Genomic DNA, 21,047 nt, shown 5'->3' on the forward strand with positions numbered 1-21,047 from the left:
CATTAAATATAGGGAAAAGGGTCAAAAATACCCCTCAACTTTGTTTTATTGGTTGACTATGCCCTTACCGTTAAAGTGAAGTTAATTTTATCCCTACCGTTACTAATTTCACCATATATGCCCCTCATTTGACGGAAAGCTCCAAATCAACTCAAATTGTTCAATTTTAATTAAAATGACCCGATTTTCTCTTTTCAATCCAAACCCGACCCACTAAACCAAATGAATTAATACCAAATTAAAACCCAAACCCATCTCTCTAATATTCTTCATCTCCTTCATCTTCTTCATCTCTAATCCAAACCCGATTTTCTCTTTTTGTTTCTTTATCTGTAAATAAACCCATGCCCCGACTCCTCTGAATACATTTAACTCATTTCTCTTACCCATTCTCAAAAGAACACTTTAAAGAAACCATTTCTTAGCCTCCAACCTCAATACAACTGCTTCTTCTCTCAGTTCCTCTTTTATTTCATTTTATTATTTTTATTAGAATTTTTGGGATTGGTTTGATTCTTGATTTCTTCAATCAAACATCTCAGAAATCAGTAGCTCAAATCAATTTTCATGGAAGCTATGCAATTATTCAACGATTCAAGATTATCTCTGCCAATTTCAGGAAGAATTTCCCTCCGCCGTCGAAAAATTGTATCAAATGATATTTCAAAATTTGAGTTTGAAAATCACAGCGGTTAAGTGACCATATTTTTGAAAGTATTGGAAAACAAAGGGATATTGGGAAAAGTATGTGGGAATCCGTCTTGATTTCACACACTGCCTCTGTCAAGTTCAAATTTCAAATTCCAAAACCCAGAAATTATATAACAATAAGGTCATGGATGAAGAAGTGCAACTCAATTCGATGTGCCGGAAAAGCCAATCGATGGTCCCTTAATGGCATGAATGCCCTTGTCACTGGTGGGCGGTGGCACTAGAGGCATTGGGTCCGTAATGCTCCCCTTCTTTACACTTTTCCGACCGTCGGCGGTAAGTGGAACTCGACGAGATCACTGTTGATAATCCATGTGCCTGTGTGCTTGATATATGATATTAGTTACTGGATTTAGTTGTTGTATTTATGAATAATGATTCAGTGATAATGAAAATGTTTTCCTTTTTTGCATAAAAAAAAGGGGTTTGAAATCTTGTTTTTCAAAAGAACACTAAGCTTGTAAAATCAGATTGAACAATCTTTGATCTCGTGAATTTACTTCGTTGTTTTGGGAGGGGAAATTGGTAAAGTGGTGCTAAGGAGGAGAAGACATGAACGAGGGATTTAATTGGTATGAGTTTCTTTAGTATAGCGGGTCGGGTTTTGGTTAAAATAGATAATTGGGTAATTTGAGTTGATTTGGGGCTTTCCGTCAAATGAGAGATATATATGGTGAAATTAGTAACGGTATAGGTATAACTAACTTTACTTTAACGGTAAGGACATAATCAAACAATAAAATAAAGTTAAGGGGTATTTTTGACCATTTTCCCTTAAATATATGCACGCATTTAAGTCATATGCCTTATATTTTATATTTTTTTAATGCAAGATAGAATGTGAAAAAATAAAGTGTATCATCAATAAGGAGATTAAAATAGTTATAAACAAAAATGTTCTTATTATACTTCCTCCATTGCATATTAATTAAATTTTTGAGGTGTTTCACACCTTTTAAGAAAATTAGATTAAGACATAAATTGAACATAGTTTTTCATTTTTACCCTTATTAATTATTATCAAATTTATTGAAGTCATCACATTGAAAATCCAAATGAAGGGTCAAATTAGAAGAACACTTTAAAAGTAGTCTTGAAAACTGAACAATTAAGTTAATTTGAAAAATGAAAAATGGCTCAACAATTAATATGAAATAGAGGAAGTATTATTCTTTAAATAACAATCTCTACATTTTTGTCACAAAATAACAATTCGTTCATTGTTCACTGCATAAAAAAAAAAAAAAAACAAGTTTTAGTAACATTTCTATTATATATCTTATCACTAATTTATGTTAAAAAAATTGAGAAATTATTTTATATTCCCTTCGTGATGTCATGCGACTAATTAAATTAGTCAATATTGTTAAGTCTAATCGTGATTATTTTTAATTTTTATAGGCTTGGAGGTGAAGTTACGTTTGGAGTTAGTGAAGCTATAAGTTTACGTCAGTAATGGCGATTTCTAATATGTACTTTATATAAATATCAACGTCATTGTGTTGAAATTTGTATTGAACATACTAGAATTTGACTTCAACAAGGCAACTCAATTTCCAAGTAAAACTAATTTCATTTTTTCTTCCACATCTCCACGTACAATTTCTGTTAAAAATCTATAGTTTTATGTGTGCGCGTGCTAACACTTACATGTATAAAGATATCCGTCTCAAAATAATTGTTATATTTTATTTTTGAGAGTTAAATTATATAAACTTCCATCAATAATATCTTAAGATGTATTTTTTCATTATATTAATATGAAAGAATTGCAACTTAAATTATTTTGTACATTTTTTTCATATTTAAATTTTAATTTAAAAGATTGAATTAATTTAATCTAATTTAATTTTGGTTATTAGTCAAATTGACCCTTGAGAAGCAAAATGTGACAACTATTTTGAGACGAGGAGCACAAAACTCCAACACAAAAATATTTGATCGACTTCTTTACTCATAAGTGTATTATTGGATAAAATAATTGTAAATATAGTTAAACTTTTAAAAAAATTATTGCTTCCTTTTAATATTTAGTTGACCCTTAAAATAATCAAAATAAAACTTATATTTTATTGTATGGTGGTGTATGATTTTTAGAAAATAAAAAAATCATTATATTCTTGAGTCATGACATAATAAATTAAGTGGTTAAAAAAAGTATATCATACACATACACAACTTAATTACTAGCTATATCATTATTATTATTTTGTGCAGTTTACGTGGGAGAAAAAGTATGATTAAAATTGAGAAACATGAACAAATGAGGATGCATATATAACCTACTTCAATATATTAAAGCACAATTATTGTTGTTACATCCCGGTCTTATCACTAATTTAGATGATTTATTAATTAGTTGTAGTTTCATGTGACTAAATTAATCATTGTGATTAGGCTTATCTTGATTTTTCTTGTTTTGAAAAAAAATAAAAAATCTTGGAGGTTAAGCTACATTTGGCATTTAATTTGAGATAGTGGTTTCGAATGTCTAAAAGTCAACGTGATTAGTGTTAAATCATCTAGTATAACATATTAGTATTTGGACTTCAAGAAAGAAGCTCAACTTCCCAGTAAAAGTATTATCATTCCTTCACAATTTCATGAGTTGATCTTTGAAATGTGAAGAAACGCGTTATTATTTCATTTTTTTATGGATAAATATTACCTCCTCGTCCAATGTGGTGGTGTTCGAATTTTCAGAGTTCAATGAATTATTGTTTGATCACAATTCTTTTGTATGATTTTAAATATTTTATATTATTAATTTTTGTGATTTATAATATATTTTTTATGTAGTTTCTAATTATATAAATTTTATTTCAAAATTTTTAAAATTTCTAAGTCTTATAAATTCACGGTCAAAATTAAGAAATTTCACTCCCAAAATCTCTAGTAATTTTGTATAGGTTTTTCTTGTGCTAAATCAACCCCAAAAAAACTTTTAACATGACATGATATAATGTTCTTTTGGCCAAGCTTACTAATTTTTTTCAAAAGGACCAGCTCGCACCATTAAGAGATCATACACTTTCACTACAACAAAAATAATTTTTAGCGGTAATAAATAGACACATTAATATAGAAAGCTAAAGTCTTACTGGTATTTGTTAAGTGTCATTAGATTCAATGTCGCTAAAGCCTTTAGGGACATATACAAATAGTGTTAATTGCCGCTAAAAGTATAGATTTAGCGGCAATTGCAAATTAATTACCGCTAAAGATTATTTTTGATGTAGTGTTTATATATAGCTTTCCAATCTTTTTAATTATTAATATGAACTTTGTTCGCACATCCAACAATCTTCCCCTCAGACGTAGTTCCACATTGCTCATTACCACGATCAAAGGGTCTCTATTCGAACTAAGTTCTAGTAATGACTAATGACTCGTTCCTTCATTATTAAGGCCTTACACTATACAACTGTAAGAATTAAATTTTTTTATACCTTATATGTAGCTTCTCAATCTTTTCCGTTATCAATATGGGATTTTATTTGCTCACCCAATAACTTTTATTAGAAATTTAAATATTCAATCAGAACATGATTTAATTCGAGCGTCTAAATAGAATATCTTGATTAATTTTAAAGAGTGATTATGTATTAAACCTAAATTTAATTTGTTTAACTATACGAACCAAAGAGGTGATCATTGTAGGCAACTAGTGTTTAAAATGAAAGGGAAAAGTAGTTAAGAAAAAGGAGTTTACTTTGAAAGAGTAAAAGTAGTTAAAATAATTCCAAATTTATGGCGTGGTCGTCCCCAAAAGTCTATTCCACGTGCTTACCCCACTCATCCAACTATTACATTACAAGCTATATAAATATAAATCAGCACATAGGCAATAAGCGTGAAGAAAACAGCCCTGCCCTGCCCTGTTATACTCTCTTTCTCCTATAATTAACATCAACAACAAAGACCTCTTTCAATACTCTCCATTTTCTTGCTTCAGGTAAACTTATCCTATCAAATTTTGGTTCATCTGTCAAATGGGGTGTCTTGGAACATATTTTAATGGACAAATTTTTGTATCATTTTGATTCTTTTTTGTGATTTACCAATGGGTCATACTGCTATTTAACTTTTGTTTGTTACTTATATCCTTTTCTAGATAAAGAAACAGTCTTTGCCTTTTTTCTTGGGACCAATATCTTTATTTGACCACTCCAAATTTGTTTTAACTTCATTTCTTGATTTGTGTTTTGCTAAATTTGGTATCCAATGTAGCTCTCCTACTTTTGGCAGGATTTTAAGATCGATCTTGAACGTCGTATGGGGATATCGTTTTCGTGTCCACTTGCTTCTCATACTGATTTGGAAAACAGTCTTGAATCTGTTATTGTGAAGTCTATCAACTTTGGTGATAATGAGCACAAGACGTCATTACGATCTATTAGTTTCAAAATCCAAGATTCTGAACCTATAGTAATGCAATCAGATGGTTCAGGAAATATGCTCATAGAAAAATCTGTCATCATAAGGACAAAGGAAAATGTAGTTGCCTATCCATCTTCAGATAACATGATGAATCAACAAAGTACGAAATCGCCTTTGTTGGATAGTAGCAGCAGCCCGAAACATGAGGCAGCTGTAAAGTTGCAGAAAGTATACAAGAGCTTTCGAACAAGACGAAAATTAGCAGATTGTGCTGTACTCATTGAGCAGAGTTGGTATGTGTTTTTTAATCTCCTTAGAAAAGATTTTATTTTTAAAGATTTTTGCATTTTTCTGACACCCTTTTCGATTTGTTACAGGTGGAAACTATTAGATTTTGCAGAGCTCAAACATAGTTCTATTTCATTTTTTGATCTTGAGAAGCACGAAACAGCAATTTCGCGCTGGTCAAGAGCGAGAACTAGAGCTGCCAAGGTAAATTTAGATCACATTAATGGAACATTATCAAAGTAGTTCTTAAAATTTTTAAATTTGACCAACTTTTTTGTTTATTTATATAGGTAGGCAAAGGCTTATCTAAGAATAGCAAAGCTCGAAAACTTGCTTTGCAACATTGGCTTGAAGCTGTAAGTAAATAGTTTATGGTTTCTTGATTTTATCTTTTTGATCAATTATGTATTATCTGGCACTAACATGGATGTGGTTTTATGTGTAACAGATCGATCCACGACATCGTTATGGACACAACTTGCATTTCTATTATGTTCAATGGTTGCATTCTCAAAGTAAAGAGCCATTCTTCTACTGGTTGGATATTGGAGAAGGAAAAGAAGTTAATCTTGTTGACAAATGTCCGCGATGGAAACTTCAGCAACAATGCATCAAGTACCTTGGTCCTGTATGTCTTAAGTCGTTCTACCGGCTTTCCATAAATAATTTCTTGCATATTTGATATTTTTAACAATTACTTACCATGATTTGTTTCTTTTCTTTGAAAATAGATGGAAAAATAAATTTCTTGCATATTTGATATTTTTAACAATTACTTACCATGATTTGTTTCTTTTCTTTGAAAATAGATGGAAAGAAAGGCTTATGAGGTCATAGTGGACGACGGGAATCTCTTCTACAAAGAGACTGGGAAGCTCCTTGACACCACTGGTGAACCAAAAGGAGCTAAATGGATATTTGTCCTCAGCACATCGAAAACCTTATATGTTGGGAAGAAAAAGAAAGGAACATTTCAGCATTCCAGTTTCTTGGCTGGTGGCGCGACTTTAGCTGCTGGCAGGATAGTTGTGGAACAAGGAGTTTTGAAGGTATAGTTGTAATCTTGAATCACTAGAAATGCTTTTTCTTCAATTTCAAATCAGCAGCTTATCGATGAACATCCTTTGGATGCTAACTCTTTTCTTGTTTTGGCTGTTTTCAAGCAGGCTGTCTGGCCTCACAGTGGACATTATCGACCTACTCCAGAAAACTTTCAAGACTTCATTTCGTTTCTTAGGGAGAACGATGTGGACCTAAGCGATGTTAAGGTACATAATTACACTTTACTGTTGATTCATGATTTTCTCTAACATTGTAGATTCCAATGCTGATTAGTATGAAATGATGCAGCTTGATTCTATCGACGAAGAAGATTCTATTGGCAAGAAGAGTGGTGTTTACCTTAGAGGTAATGCTTCGGATGATGACATAGGTCAAAAAGATGGTCTGGAGACAGGAGAGAATGATTTAGAAGACGCAACGACTTTAGATACAAATGAGTTGAAGGAACAAGCAACTTTTGCTGCTTCATCTCATAGCTTCAATGACAAACTGGCTAATCTACGAATTCCTAGCAACGATGATTTACTAGAGAGATTGACGAATGAAAGTGCAGCTGTTGAATCCATTTCGCCAACAGATGGATATGAATCAGCAGAAGATTCAATTGCTTTTGAACAAGAAAGTAAAGCAGATACAATTCCACAAGAATCTATACTGAAGAGGATAAATTCACACAAGGGAATGAAGTCATTTCAATTAGGGAAACAATTGTCTTGTAAATGGAGTACTGGAGCTGGACCTCGAATCGGATGCTTGAGAGATTACCCTTCGCAACTGCAATCACATGCATTAGAAGAAGCTAACTTGTCCCCGAGGAGTGCTTGTCGTCTCAAGTTTTATTCAAGGGCATCAAGCTTTAGTAGGGAAACGCAAGTGCCATGTTCTATCTAATCACATATTCATCTCCATTTTGTAAAGGACTCATATTCGTTCGATCAGGGAACATCATACTCATGACATAGAATTAGTTCTCATTTATTCATTCATTGTGCATAGCAAAAATGACATAGGAATTCTTTCACATTCTTTCTAGGAATTTTTTGACAGTTTTTTTAAGATCTATTCAACTTTGTATACAATTTTTGTTCTTAATATCAGAAAACAGGACCACGTATAACTTTTCGAGTTCCAATACGCGTTGTAGTTGGAAAAGAAAGAAATGAGAAATAAAAAGAAGAAATTTTACTTTCATCAAAGTTTCCTTTTGGCTGAAAATTTGCGCTTGAGAAGATTATTTTGATAGTTTTTTCTTTAAAACTTAAATAGCCGTCTATCCAATCGCTTAAACTAAAATTAGTTGATGGATATATAACACAAGTATAATATGTCCGATGTATAATTTATGTAGATCGCCTTTGATTGCCCGATTTCAAAAGTCCCCCAGTTTCTGTCTAATCATTTAGTAAAATAGAGATTTACTTGTTAAACTTTGATTCTTTGATGTAAATCTTGAATGCTGACATACAATATAGTATCAGTAGATGCCTTGTGTATAGTTATTTTGTATAAAGTTCTCAAAATGCGCTAAAATGAACAAATATTTACATGTATGTATATACTAAAATACTTGCACACATTCATATATTATGCTACTTGAAAAAAGAAACAATTATTTTTAAGAATATTCTACTTGCAAAAAGAAAAGCAAGGCCTAAAATTGATTAAATACGACGAATTATGATTAATCAGAGTCATGTTTTTGAAAAGTTAAATAAAGAAATTGATCTCTATTACTTCTTCATTCGGCGTGGGGGGTGGGGGAGTAGAAAGGATACGATTGCTTAGAACTAGTGATACCATTAAAAATGACATTTAAAATTGGTGCGATTTAAAGTGTATATATCCCTCCTTAAAATATTAATACATATATACCATTTTCATTTAACAAATGGTTCATATTTATTGGTTTTGTTAATAGATTTATATTTACTAATTTCTTTTTCTAAACTAGTTTCTTAATTCTAAAAATGTCGCGTGACTTTAAAAAATAGTACCACATTCATTTTATTTTACCCCTCTAGACCCGATCCAAATGAAATAAAACTCAATTTCTCTTTTACCGTCATAAAATGGGTTTGGATCAGGTTTGAATAAAAGAGAAATTGGTTTTTTTAGTTGGATTGGGTCTCGGTCGGGTCTGGGGTAAAAAAATGGGTGAGGTAATTTTTTAAAGTAGCGTGACATTATTAAATTAAAAACCCAATTTTAATTTCTTTTTAATTCAATCTATTAATGAAAATGGTCAACATGCATTATTTATTAATGATTAAAGGTATATTTATGCACCATTTGTTAAACAACAAGAATATATATGCACCATTTTTTATAACGAATGATTTTTTTTTTCCTCTAAGAAGCAAAGTTAGGGGACATATATGCCCTTTTTCCCTTTCAAATAACCTAGGAGTATTAGGCTTTTGACAATCACCTACTAGATGTAAACATCACTGGTAGTCTGAAAAAGAGTGATGCAATGCATAACTACTTAGAAGTAATCAATTAATTAAATGTTAATAATTGAAATATATATGTAAACTGTAGGGAACAATTGGTGCTTATTGATTCCCAATATGTAAGACACACTGGTAGGCACATGTTAACCTACATCAAAGCTGTGGATGATGTTGCTTTTAAGCTCAAAAAGTACATTTAGTGGGTGAATATAGTTGAGACTTGTTAATTAACGTGGAACCTTCATGTTTGATATGGGGAACATTTTCCCCATCTTTTGTTGCTTATAATATTTTGGAAAAAATGTTCTTTACAGAAACACTCCATCTTTAAGCACACTTTTCTTTTTTAGATCATCTAAAAAAGAATGTTATTATTTTATAATTAGAAATAATTTAACTTTAAATTTTCTATATATTCTTAATAAAATAATTTATACCAATATAAATTTTGTATCAAATTAAACAATGCCACATAATTTCAGACGAAAGGAAGTGAGTTTCTTAATATTGAGGAAAATGATGATGGGAAAAAAAATTAAATTTTACAAGCAAACATTCTACATCGATTATCTCCTCTTTACCCTCAACATTTCACGCCACATGCCACCCCGTACCTCGAGATTATATGTTGAACAAATATAGTTTTGTTCTCTCTCCCTTTTTAAAAATTATTACTCCCTTAGTCTCAATTTATGTTGACACTTTTCGTTTTTCAAGAGTCAAACAATTTAAGTTTGACTGAGAATTTACACATGGAGTCTTCGATTTTTTTAAAATGAAATTTATATAGTATTCGTAAACTACGTAAAAAAGTATTATAAGTCACAATAATTGATAATTTAAAATGTTTAAGAGATCTATGAAAAACTTACGGTCAAAGATAGACTTGTTTGAATCTCGAAATCCGAAAATGTCACATAAAATGAGACGGAGAGAGTATTATTATTATTATTATTATTATTATTATTATTATCTTCTTCTTCTTCTTTTTTCCCTTTTTTTTGGTTGGAATTTTTAGTTTCTATTTATTCAAATATTTAATTTCATGTTTTCTTGTTTAGGCAAAAGAGAACATAATGCATAACCATAGACAATATTATCACCAATAAAACGGCAATTACACACTAGATCTCCCCACCCCAACCACCCCTCCCCTCCCCTCCCCTCCCCTACCACTCCACTTCACCCCACCCAATAGTGTTTGTTTAGAATAATATACTCCCTCCTTCCGTCCAATAATAGTTGTCTACTATATTATTTTTGGATGTCCAATCATACTTGTCCACTTTATGAAATAAATGGATAATTTTACAATTAGTTCTTAATTTACTCTTATTATTACTTATAATCATTTCCCTTCTACATTTTTTCAAGAAATTGTATTTATTATATTTAAAGGGTGATATAGTAAAATTATCTTTCTATTTATAGTTTTTTAAGAAGTGTGCAAAGTCAATAGTGAACAAGTATTGTTGGACAGATCAAGTATACATTTTCTCTGTGCAACAACAATTGTTTAAAATTGACTTGACACCTTAAGAATCAGTAAATGATAGAGATAATTCTACCGAATCCCCCTTATAAAATATAAGTCATCTATTCATTGGAAAATGAAAAGTATTTAACAACAAGAGTAAAATAGACACAAAATGATAATTATTCATTGATTTTATAAACTGGACAAGTATTGTTGGACATCCCAAAATAATATACTCCCTCTGTCCCATATTAAAAGTCACATTTTCCATTTGCGCTTGCATTAAGAAATAATGTATTTTACCCTTATGCCCTTATTTAATATTTGCTTATGACAACTTTGTAATAAATGATGAAATGTTAGATTTCAAAAATATAAATGCATTTGGATGACTATTTAAACTTTACTTTTTGGAGCCAAATTTTTTCACCAATTGGTCCAAAAATTTAAAAAATCAAGTTTTTCCCACCTCAATTTTCCTATTTATTTTGTGTAAAATGTTTTTTTATATTTTTATATATAAATTCTTAAAGCAAACATGACAACATCACAAAATATTCAAATTCCATTACTTCAAATTGAGCTAAATTTTCCTGTTGAATCTGATGATATTGATAATGAAATTAGACGACAAATGAATTTTAGTTCTAGTTCTAGTTCGACAAATAATTTGATTTTTGATTTAAATGGTGCATAACTCCTTTGTTTGGATCTTGATTTTTCTCAATTGGCCTTCACATGTTTTGGTTGAGTCTTCTATTTTTACATCCTTTGAACTTTTTGAAATGTCATCTTCCTTGATAAAATTTGTTGAAGCTTCAACTTTCAAGATTATTTTTGAATTTTTTTCATCTTTTTATTTTTAATTTGTTTGTTGATATTTTTTTCAAAATCAGATATTATAGATAAGTAGTGAATAAAGAAAGTAGTTAATTAATGAATGAAGTACTCTCCCAATGAAATTAATTACTTGTAGATTTCCTAGGTTAGTCAAAGTAAATACATTTTCAAGATTAATTAATTAATCAATCAAGGGTATAATGGGCAAAATATGATAATTTATGCATAAATTTTATAAAATGACATATATTGTGGTCCAACTATTTTAAAAAGGGGTGACTTATAATATGGGACGGAGGGAGTAATGAACAAGTAAAAATAGACTATGGAAATATATATTTTTGTGAATATTTTTTTTTTACTTATCAAATATTAAAAAAGAAATTTTAAAAAAAATGACTATTCATAAAAAAATAATTCTTCGTATCAAGTACACCCTAGCCCGAAGATATAAAACTGTACAATGGGTTATGGGCCTAGGTTGGATTAGAATTTTGAATAATTTCTAAAGCCAATTGTTTAATGTCATTAACACACAAAACAAGGGATAGTTGGAAGGACAATAGCTGAAAAAAAATGAAGGAATATTTTCTGAAAAATCAGCATTATGGACATTAATATTTGTTGGGTAAGTTCATGAATTTGTCAATAAATATGGAATTTCAGCATATTTTTTAAAATAAATTATTTCCAACAAATGGCTGCAGTCTTCGTTTGCTATGACAAAATTGCATTAATTGGAGCACAAAAGCTTTATGTCGGCTAATTGATTGATCCAAACTTGTTAGGGCTCGTGGATTAGAAAAATAATCCTAATATAAAATATGAATTTTTTTATATTATTTTTGGTTGGCATTATTTTGTTAGCAGTGTTAGTAATATCGGTGTGATTTATACATAATTCTTGTATTCTTTATTTTTTATTTTTAAATACTTATTTTAAAAAAGAAATTGCGGTGTTCATATATAATTTAGTCGTAGAAGCAGTTAAATACGAATTGCGTCATTTTATAGTCATTAATCATTATGCTATCCATATCCTAAAATAACATATATACAAGTAATAGGAGTTTATATAAAGTATCTTTAGAAATTAAAAGTTTTTATAAACCAGGAAAGCACCTCTCTGAATATTCACAATATCCAAATATCTTTTTTCTAATAAAAAAAGAAATTTGAAGAAAGCTTAAAAGGTTTGATCAAAATAAAATTGGCTATGAGTTGTAAAATCAGAAGTCATGAATAATCAGCTTATGATTTTTGACTGATTTTAGCTTATATATACACATTTCTGGGTGTTACAACACATGTAAAATAAGTCAAAGAAATATTTACAATTCAACTTGATCAGTTTATAAGCTCAAGCTGTACATTTTTTAAATCGCTTTTGACTTTTTATTTTTTTCCTCTTTTTATGTTTCCGTATACAACACTTATTCCTAATGCAATGTCGTAGCAACTTCCATACATGAAACTTATTAGTATTACTTTTTTTTTCCTTTTGCCTAAGGTGGAGAAACATTAAATTGCAAATGTGACTTGAATATGTACATCTTTTTTTTTCTATCTGTTCCAGCTCATTGGGATTTGGAGTTCAACAATTGTTTCCATAAAAGATTTGTCAATCTTTTATTGCTGATTGCATATCTAGGAAGTTGCTTCCAAAAGGATCTAGGAAGATTGCATTTGAGCTATCATATAAAATATCTTAACATTTATTATAGGAAAAAAATATATATAACACCTTCATGGACTACTTCAATTTTTTTATGTGAAATCATTCAGAGGAGTACAAAATCTAATCGAAAATCGCATTAAATCGTAAATCGCATAAAATTATAAATTGAATCAAATTTTAAAAATAAAAATTCGACTAGTAGTTTGGTTTGACTTTGTATGACATTGGAAAAAAAACTCAATTATACTTGGATTTATTTGGTTTTAACTAAAATGAGTCAACCTGAGATCAAACTAATATGACATTATATACATAATTTTTTATTTTATGCATACAAGTATTTACTTTGATATAATTTCTAAATATTTCTTAGACTTTTTCATATTTTTTTTTATCTTTTAACATATTATTTCAAGTTTTTAAGACTTAGAATATTGAATGGTCCAATTAATATTATAGTCCATAGATTAGTAACTCAGATAAAACTCAAATCAAAATCAAATCAATACTAATATTAACAAAAATAAAATAAAATTCAACACTAAGAATGACAATAATATTAAATATTTGTTCATTTGTTTTATATTGAGTTAGACATTAAAATACATAACTTAATTTTAATTGTTTTAATATTTAATTATATAACTAATATTTATTAAACTTATTTTAGCATGATTTAGAGGTCCATGGAGGTGCGAGGAAACTTCAAGCTGCACTTAACTCTTATCTAATCGAGGACAAGTAAACCTAATTCAACCAATTTTATAATTAGTAAAATATTCATAATTTGGATCACTTTTGTGATTTATAAAATATTTCATTTAGGGGCTTGACTTAGATGGTTTATTTTAAAATAAAAGTAGCAGCCAGTTTAGGAATAATTAAGTACAATTTAGGATTGCTCTTACACAATTATGGACACTTAGATCAAAATAAAAGTAAGTAGTAGGTTTAAAGAGAGTCAAATATGAATCCAAAACAACTAGCTTTCCTTTGCTATTTTCTGTTACATATTTTAAAGCTATTTTTGATATGTTCATATCCTACTTTTGGTTATTTTTCTCCATTTGATTGATTGATTTGTTTGGGGAAGAGGGTGTTGTTTAAATATCAACATCTGTCACTTAGTTCACCAGACAACCACCACACCACACCATAATGAGTCAATGTGACACTTGCATAAAACAAAAAGATTGCCGAATTAAAGTATTTGATTAGCCTTGTTGACAAGAGCTGGCACTACTTGTTCAACCATCAACATCCCACAACTCCCAACCTGCCCACCTTCCAAAAGAAAAAAAGAAAAGAAAAGAGGAAGACATAAGATATTAGAAGTAGTGTCGGAACATGATTCTTAATACTGAATAAATAGACAAAGTAGTCGAAGGGGATACGACATCAATTATATATATCTTAAAAAATATTTAACCACGTATAAATGATATAATTTTCTACCGAAGGGGGTTCGTATGAACCCCTAGCAATAAAGTGGCTCCACCACTGATATAATTTACTACTTTAATTTAATTTGACATATATTTATCTTTTTCAATTTTGAGTGTGTATATGCAGACACTTAAACTTGTATAAAGTAAAACTAGTAACCATACCCATCCTATGTGACATAATACATTTAGGACACCATGTAGAGCATGAATTTCCACACAGAATATCATGTAGAACGCGTGTGTTTACTTATTTAACTTTATATAAGTTTAAGTGTCTGCTTGTGCACACCTAAAATTAAAAAAGATAGATGTTAGCTAACAGTGACAGAGCCAGGAATTTCACAAAGGGTGTCCAGAAATAACAGTTTGTTATGTTAAGGGTGTCCAAAATATATTATTTGATCATTTCATGTATCATTTTACTTGTATATATGGTATTTTTTTTTCGACGAAGAATGTGCAATTTGGAAACCCTTACCACCATGTGGCTACGCCACTATCAGCTAAAACCAAATTGAATGACACATGCATATATTATACTTTTAGTTTTTATGCACAGACAATATAGTTAAATTTTCAGTATAAGATCACTTAAAAAGTCATTTAAATATTCATTCTTGTTATAAACATGGATTAGTAAATATGATAAGAGACCTATTATAGGTAGTAAATAACATTGATAGCATAATAATATTTTAAAATGCCAATAGATATAAAAAAAAAAATCAAAGTCATAATTATTAAAACAAATCGAAGGGTGTAGTTTGAAAGTGTACGGATTTTCTTCTGTGTGTGTGGGTGAGGGCGGGGGTGGGGTTTCTTAATATGTACTCCAATAATAGTGTAGATCCCCTGCACTACTTTGGTATGAATATAGTATTTGAAATTTTGATATCATAATTTTAATATTTGATTTTTAAAATTATTATATCATCATTATATAAATTTAATTCGGTATGATTTGGTAATTTGAAATTTAATTTCGGTATTTTACGGTACAGTAAATCAGTAACATAGTTTGTTCAATTTTCATTAATATTATATACTCGTATAATAGAGTATTATGACTATGACAATTCAAAAAATAGTATCATACTAACACATTACACACGTAGAAATATATGTTCAAAAGAAAGTACAAATAACTCCTATATTTAAATACATTTCAATCAAAATAGAATTGTCACGACTCAAAAATGGACGTGATGACACTCGTCTCATCCCACCAAGACAAGTTACCCTAAAATCCAAAATACGATAGAAATGCGGAAATAAACTAATAATAACATAAGAGCGAAAAACTTAGTCATTCTCAAATATCCCCCAAAACTTGGTTGTCACGTGTACAAGCCACTAGTGTAATAATGATGAATTTGAAAATAAATACAAGTCTCAGTGTCTTTGCCTCTCGAATAGAACAAGAACATAAACGAGGAACAAGAGGGTCCACCGGAATGACAAGCAACTACCTCTCAATGTCTCCTCAATAAGCCTCAGAAAAAGATGGAGAAAAGTAAGCATAAGGATCTGGGCTCGGAACCTACACAAGTGTAGAAGCAAGGAGTGAGTATCAAACAACACGATACTCAGAAAGCAACCCACTAAAACAAGGTATAACTAGCTAGAATACGAGAACTTTGTTCATCCAACCAAACCTCCACAGCTACAACGTGCACAAAATGTTAGGATCAAAAATAATTTGGTGTAATGCGGAAGCTAGCAAAGCAAACCTCAAAAGGCCATGAGTAAGAAGACAAACGAGAAATATACCAAAAGTCACAAAAATTTAACGTGGTTCGGTCAATCGACCTACATCCACAAAAGAGATGAGCAATCCACTATAAATATGAGAGTACAAAATATAGAGAGAAATAACATCAACCAATTCATTCAAAATACAAGGAGGTTCACAAATTCTCTCATATAACCAAAACTCTCAAAACCTTAAGACTACATTGTGAATTCTGATTAAGTTAGAATGAACACACATATATTTATTGTAACACCCCTCAAAATGAAGTAGGATAAAGTAGAGCCTCACATGGGTTTTATGCATTAATAGCTTGTTAAAATAATGAAGAATAGCCTTTTTAGTACGTTTTAAAGATTTTGGAAGTCAAACGTCAAGGGACGACCAAGACGTTCGGAAACTAGTCTTTTACGTGTTGGTGTGTTCTAGTATGTTGTTCATAATTTTATGTGCTATTTGGAGACTAAAATCAGTGGAGGTGACCCTAGTGTCTTAATAAATGTATTTAGGGTCAAAATATCCGGGTACGACTCACCGGGACCACCCTAAGGGTCCCCGAGGAGGACCTTAACCCATGGCCAAAAACAACCTGCCAAGGCAGCTTGAAAATGTGCATGGAAGGAGCATGTCCGCGTCGTGGACTAGCTCCACCAAGGGCCAAAAGTTTGGTCCGCGTCACGGACGTGTTGCAGACTTTTCTGTCTCGAAATTTAATTTCCAAAAACTTATGGGAACACCTCCGCGTTGCGGACTTGTTTCCCGACGAAATCTGCGAAAATAAAACTCAAGTTTGACTTGTTTAAAAGGTCCAATTAAGTTAGGGGTAGTTTGGGTACTTTGGGGAATTATTATAAATGGTTATTCTACCTATTTTAGGGTATTTTAAGTGGTTAAAACCCCAAAACCTAGAATTAGACCTCATTATCTAAATTGAACCTTCCCTCTCAAATAAATTCTCTCTAGACTTCAATGGAAGACATTGATGAAGCTTCAAGCTAGGGGATGGGTTCCTACTGATTTCTCCTTCAAATTCCTAAGGAAAATTAATCATAAAGGTATGGGGATTTTATCTTTGATTCTCCTTTCAATCAAAGAGCCAAATCAAAGTGATTTCAATGTTTTTCAAAAACACTAAAATCCCCAATTTCAATTATAAGCTTAGGTTCTTGCATGAAAGTATTTCAAACGATGATTTATTTAATATTGATGGTTTTAAGATCAAAAACTCCATGAACCCTTGCATATCTTGAAATCCTAATTTTTGGGTCTAAAGTGGGTCTATTGATTATGAGCTAATAATGTGATATTAATGTGTAGATTGTTATGGGCTATTGATTTATGTATTGTTCTATATTGAATTATGAGGAATTGATGGTCAATTGTGTTATATTGGATGTTGGCCTTGAATGGACAAATGTGACCTAAGGCTTATGATGATGATGAAGTTGTGAATAGATTATTGATTCTAATATATATATATATATATATATATATATATATATATATATATATATATATATATATGTAGTAGATGTTAAAATTGTGAGGTTTGATCCCTTTGAAAGTGGGGAGGTGTTTACTTTATAAACATGATGTGATCATGGCCTTGTAGGCAAAGTTGGATGATTGTTGTTTTGAGTAATGTTGATTATGTGAAGGTAATGTAATATGATGTGAATTTGTGTATGGTCTAAGAGCATGAAATGTAACCTTGTGTAGAGACTTCATGTGTTATGCTTGGTTGTTGTCTTCTTTGAATGACTTATAATGAAGGAGAGGTTAGGATATACTTTGTTTACCTACTCTCACACCTAGTGAAGAATGTATAAAAGAATGTGAGAATGAATGAAAAGAATGAGAGTTAATGCTAATGAATGAAAGTTGGGTCTATTGTAAGGATAGTCTCATAAAGTGCTCCTTTAAATGAATGGGGTTCCTAGATGAAATGTTAACTCATCTTTGAATCTAAGAGCTTCCTAAATGAATAAATGTTGGGTTAGGATGGGTATTCCTTCGTGAGTTGAGATGAGAATACTTAGTAGCAATCCTTATCCCTAAATGAATAAATGAGGGTTAGGATAGGTATTCCTTCGTGAGTTGAGATGAGAATACTTAGTAGCAATCCTTATCCCTAAATGAATGAATGTTGGGTTAGGATGAGTACTCCTTCGTGAGTTGAGATGGGAGTACATAGTAGCAATCCTTATCCCTAAATGAATGAATGAATTGAATGTCCAAACTTCGTGGGGGAGTAATGTCTAGCACCGAGAGGATATGAAGATGGGTGGATACTCCTTCGTTAGTTGAGATGTGAGTATTTAGTAGCAGCTCTTAAGATGGGTGCTCCTTCATGAGTTGAGATGAGAGTACCTAGACGCAATCCTTCTATCCCTTAACTATGTGCCCACATAGGACTAGCTAGTGGTCTCTACCACGTAAAGGCTAAAAGAATGACCCTACCTTAGGCAAGTAGGGATCCCTCATCCAGTAAGGGTATTACCGGGATTCCATGTCAAGGTCCATGGTCTATGTCAGTTAAGGCTCCTCCCACCACATTAATAAATGAATGAACTAAGGTCTCTTAAGGGTGTACTACTTAGGATATGTGGTGGATTGGGACATCATCTAGACATTGCACAAGTAGACATTTAAGGGAGATCTTTGTGTGTCTTAATAATGATAATGAATGAATGAGTCTTATTGGGCTAATTAGTGAAAGTGTTGGTCTTTGAGCATGCTAATATGAAAGTGAGTCATAATGAATTGAATGTAAGTGCTTATGTTGATTTGATTGTATGTGATGATCTTATGTCATTAGTGAATGAAGTTGTGTAAATGCATTAAGTTGAATCAACGATTTATGTTGGGATGTGAAGGGAGCTTGTCTTGTGTAGCCTTAAGGATCACTTGGGTGTGGTATGGAGAGGTAGTATGGGCTGCCTCACCATGTCTTACTTAGGTGAGTCTTGGGATGATATTTGGTGAATGTTCTAGTTTTATGAAGTGACTTGTTGGCTTATGTGCTTATATGTCTCATGTGATTAATTGGTGAAGGTTGAGGTATGCATGGTAAGTCCACTTTGTGTGACCTTAAGGTGGTGCCTTAGTATGGGTGATGGTATGGTACGTTGCCCATACATTGCACAAAGGTATTGCTTAAGGGTTACTTAAGGTGGAGGTCCAAGGCAAGAAGGTAAAGGTAAATAGGTTATGTATGTTTATGAGGTATTGTGAAGCCTATGACTTTTTATTGTTGGTCGTGACTTGTAAGGTGCCTATTATGTTGATGTTCATGAGATTTTATCAAAATGGCATGAAAGCATAACTTCCTCACAAATGTCCTTTTTAGCATGTTTTGCATATCCTCATACTTAGTACATGTGTTGTACTAACCCCTTTCTTCTATCTTACTACAAGTATAGGTTGTGGTAACTAGGAGGAGATTGTGCTTTGGAGTTTCTTGGATTGCTTTACTCTTCCAAGTCTTTTGTATGTCCTCAAGATTCTAGGACTATGTTTAGAAGTTTCCTAGTCATTGTAATAGACACTTAAGTTTCATTTCATTTGTAAAGGGCCATGTCCCTTAGTACGTTTTAAGTTCTTGTCTAAGATTGGCTAAAAAGACTTAGTAGTTCCGCTTGTGTATTGATGATTTCAAATGTTGTTGACTCTTGAAGTCTTATGGATTTTGTTGAATAAAAGTTTTAAATTCTTAGTGATTTTTATGATCTATGCGATGAATGAATGCTAAGGCTTGTATAAGACCTCTGAGAGGTCGAATACGCATGTAACGGCTAGGGGGTGCTCTCAGATAGTTACAAACTTGGTAATATAGCATAAGGTTTTTAAGATTACTGATAGGTTCAAAGTCTCGAAAGCCACGTCTAGTAGAGTCTTATTCATCGGTGTGAGTCGCGACACAACTATGAGCGATAGGCTATAGGACGATAGAAGTTTCACTTTCTTCATTACTCATGTGTCGTGCCATAGAGCTGAACTCCATATGATCTCTCTCTTTATTCCCTTGTCCGGTGGTCTCTACTAGATGTGATTACTTGGAAGGGGTGATGTTTCAAGGATTGAGGGAGTAAAAGGTGAGTTTTGATGCTTATTATGGTTTATGACTAGATGAAATTATGTGAAAGTAGTTTTGGAAGATTGTGTTGTGATGCCAATTATGGCTATGTGTGACTTATGAGATTTGAAGTATCATATTGGGAAGTTGCTTTTTGTGGTTAATGCTTGGTAGTTGCCCTTGTGATAGATAAAAGTCCTTGTGTAGGCTTGCTCCTAAGAAGGGAAGATGGTGTGACTACCTAGCAAGGTAATTGTGAGAGGATAAAATATTTATGCGTCGTGGTGCTTAGGTGGTACCAAATGATTTTGAGTGAGTAAACTCATTTCTTGGGGAATAGAGGTAAGACCCTCAATAGTGTAGAATCATTTTATGAAAAGCGTTTGAAGGTTTAGTCTTGACTTGCTCCGACCTTAGAATTTAAGGGTATGAGGTGGTGAAGAGTTAATTTGGTTTACCCTAAGTGGGGGATGATGAGTTGAGTAGTAATGTTGTTGAGTTCCTAGTAGCTTGTTCATGTTTTGGAGTCTTGCATATGATTATGAGTTGCATGATCTCCTTATGTTATGCACGTCCTAAAGGATATTATGTTATGCATCCTCTTAATGACATTATGATTAATTGATAAGGTTAGTAGTTGATCTATATTTCTCATTATTATTGTGCATTTCGTATGATTTGCTTATTTGCCTCATGAGTTGAAATGTTGATCATGCCTATGTGTGCTTTGAAAGTTATTGCATATCGGGCCTTATGATGAAATGATGAGTATGTCCAAATTTTTTTTTGGAGAAGGTAGTTCCTCCATGTTGGAAATGAAAATGATGAAGTGTGCATCATGAGTATGGAGAAAGTAGTTCCTCCTTATATGATATGAAATGATGA

The 21,047-nt window shown here is 31.6% G+C and overlaps 1 pseudogene; it reads left to right on the top strand.

Annotated features, from left to right (window-relative positions):
* Positions 1 to 4,970: 4,970 nt before the first annotated feature.
* On the top strand, positions 4,971 to 7,332 carry LOC125828778 (IQ domain-containing protein IQM2-like; annotated as a pseudogene).
* The last annotated feature ends 13,715 nt before the right edge of the window (positions 7,333 to 21,047 follow it).

Source organism: Solanum verrucosum, unplaced genomic scaffold (assembly GCF_900185275.1).
Source record: "Solanum verrucosum unplaced genomic scaffold, falcon-dt-bn FXZP01000014.1, whole genome shotgun sequence".
NCBI classification, from domain to species: Eukaryota; Viridiplantae; Streptophyta; class Magnoliopsida; order Solanales; family Solanaceae; genus Solanum; species Solanum verrucosum.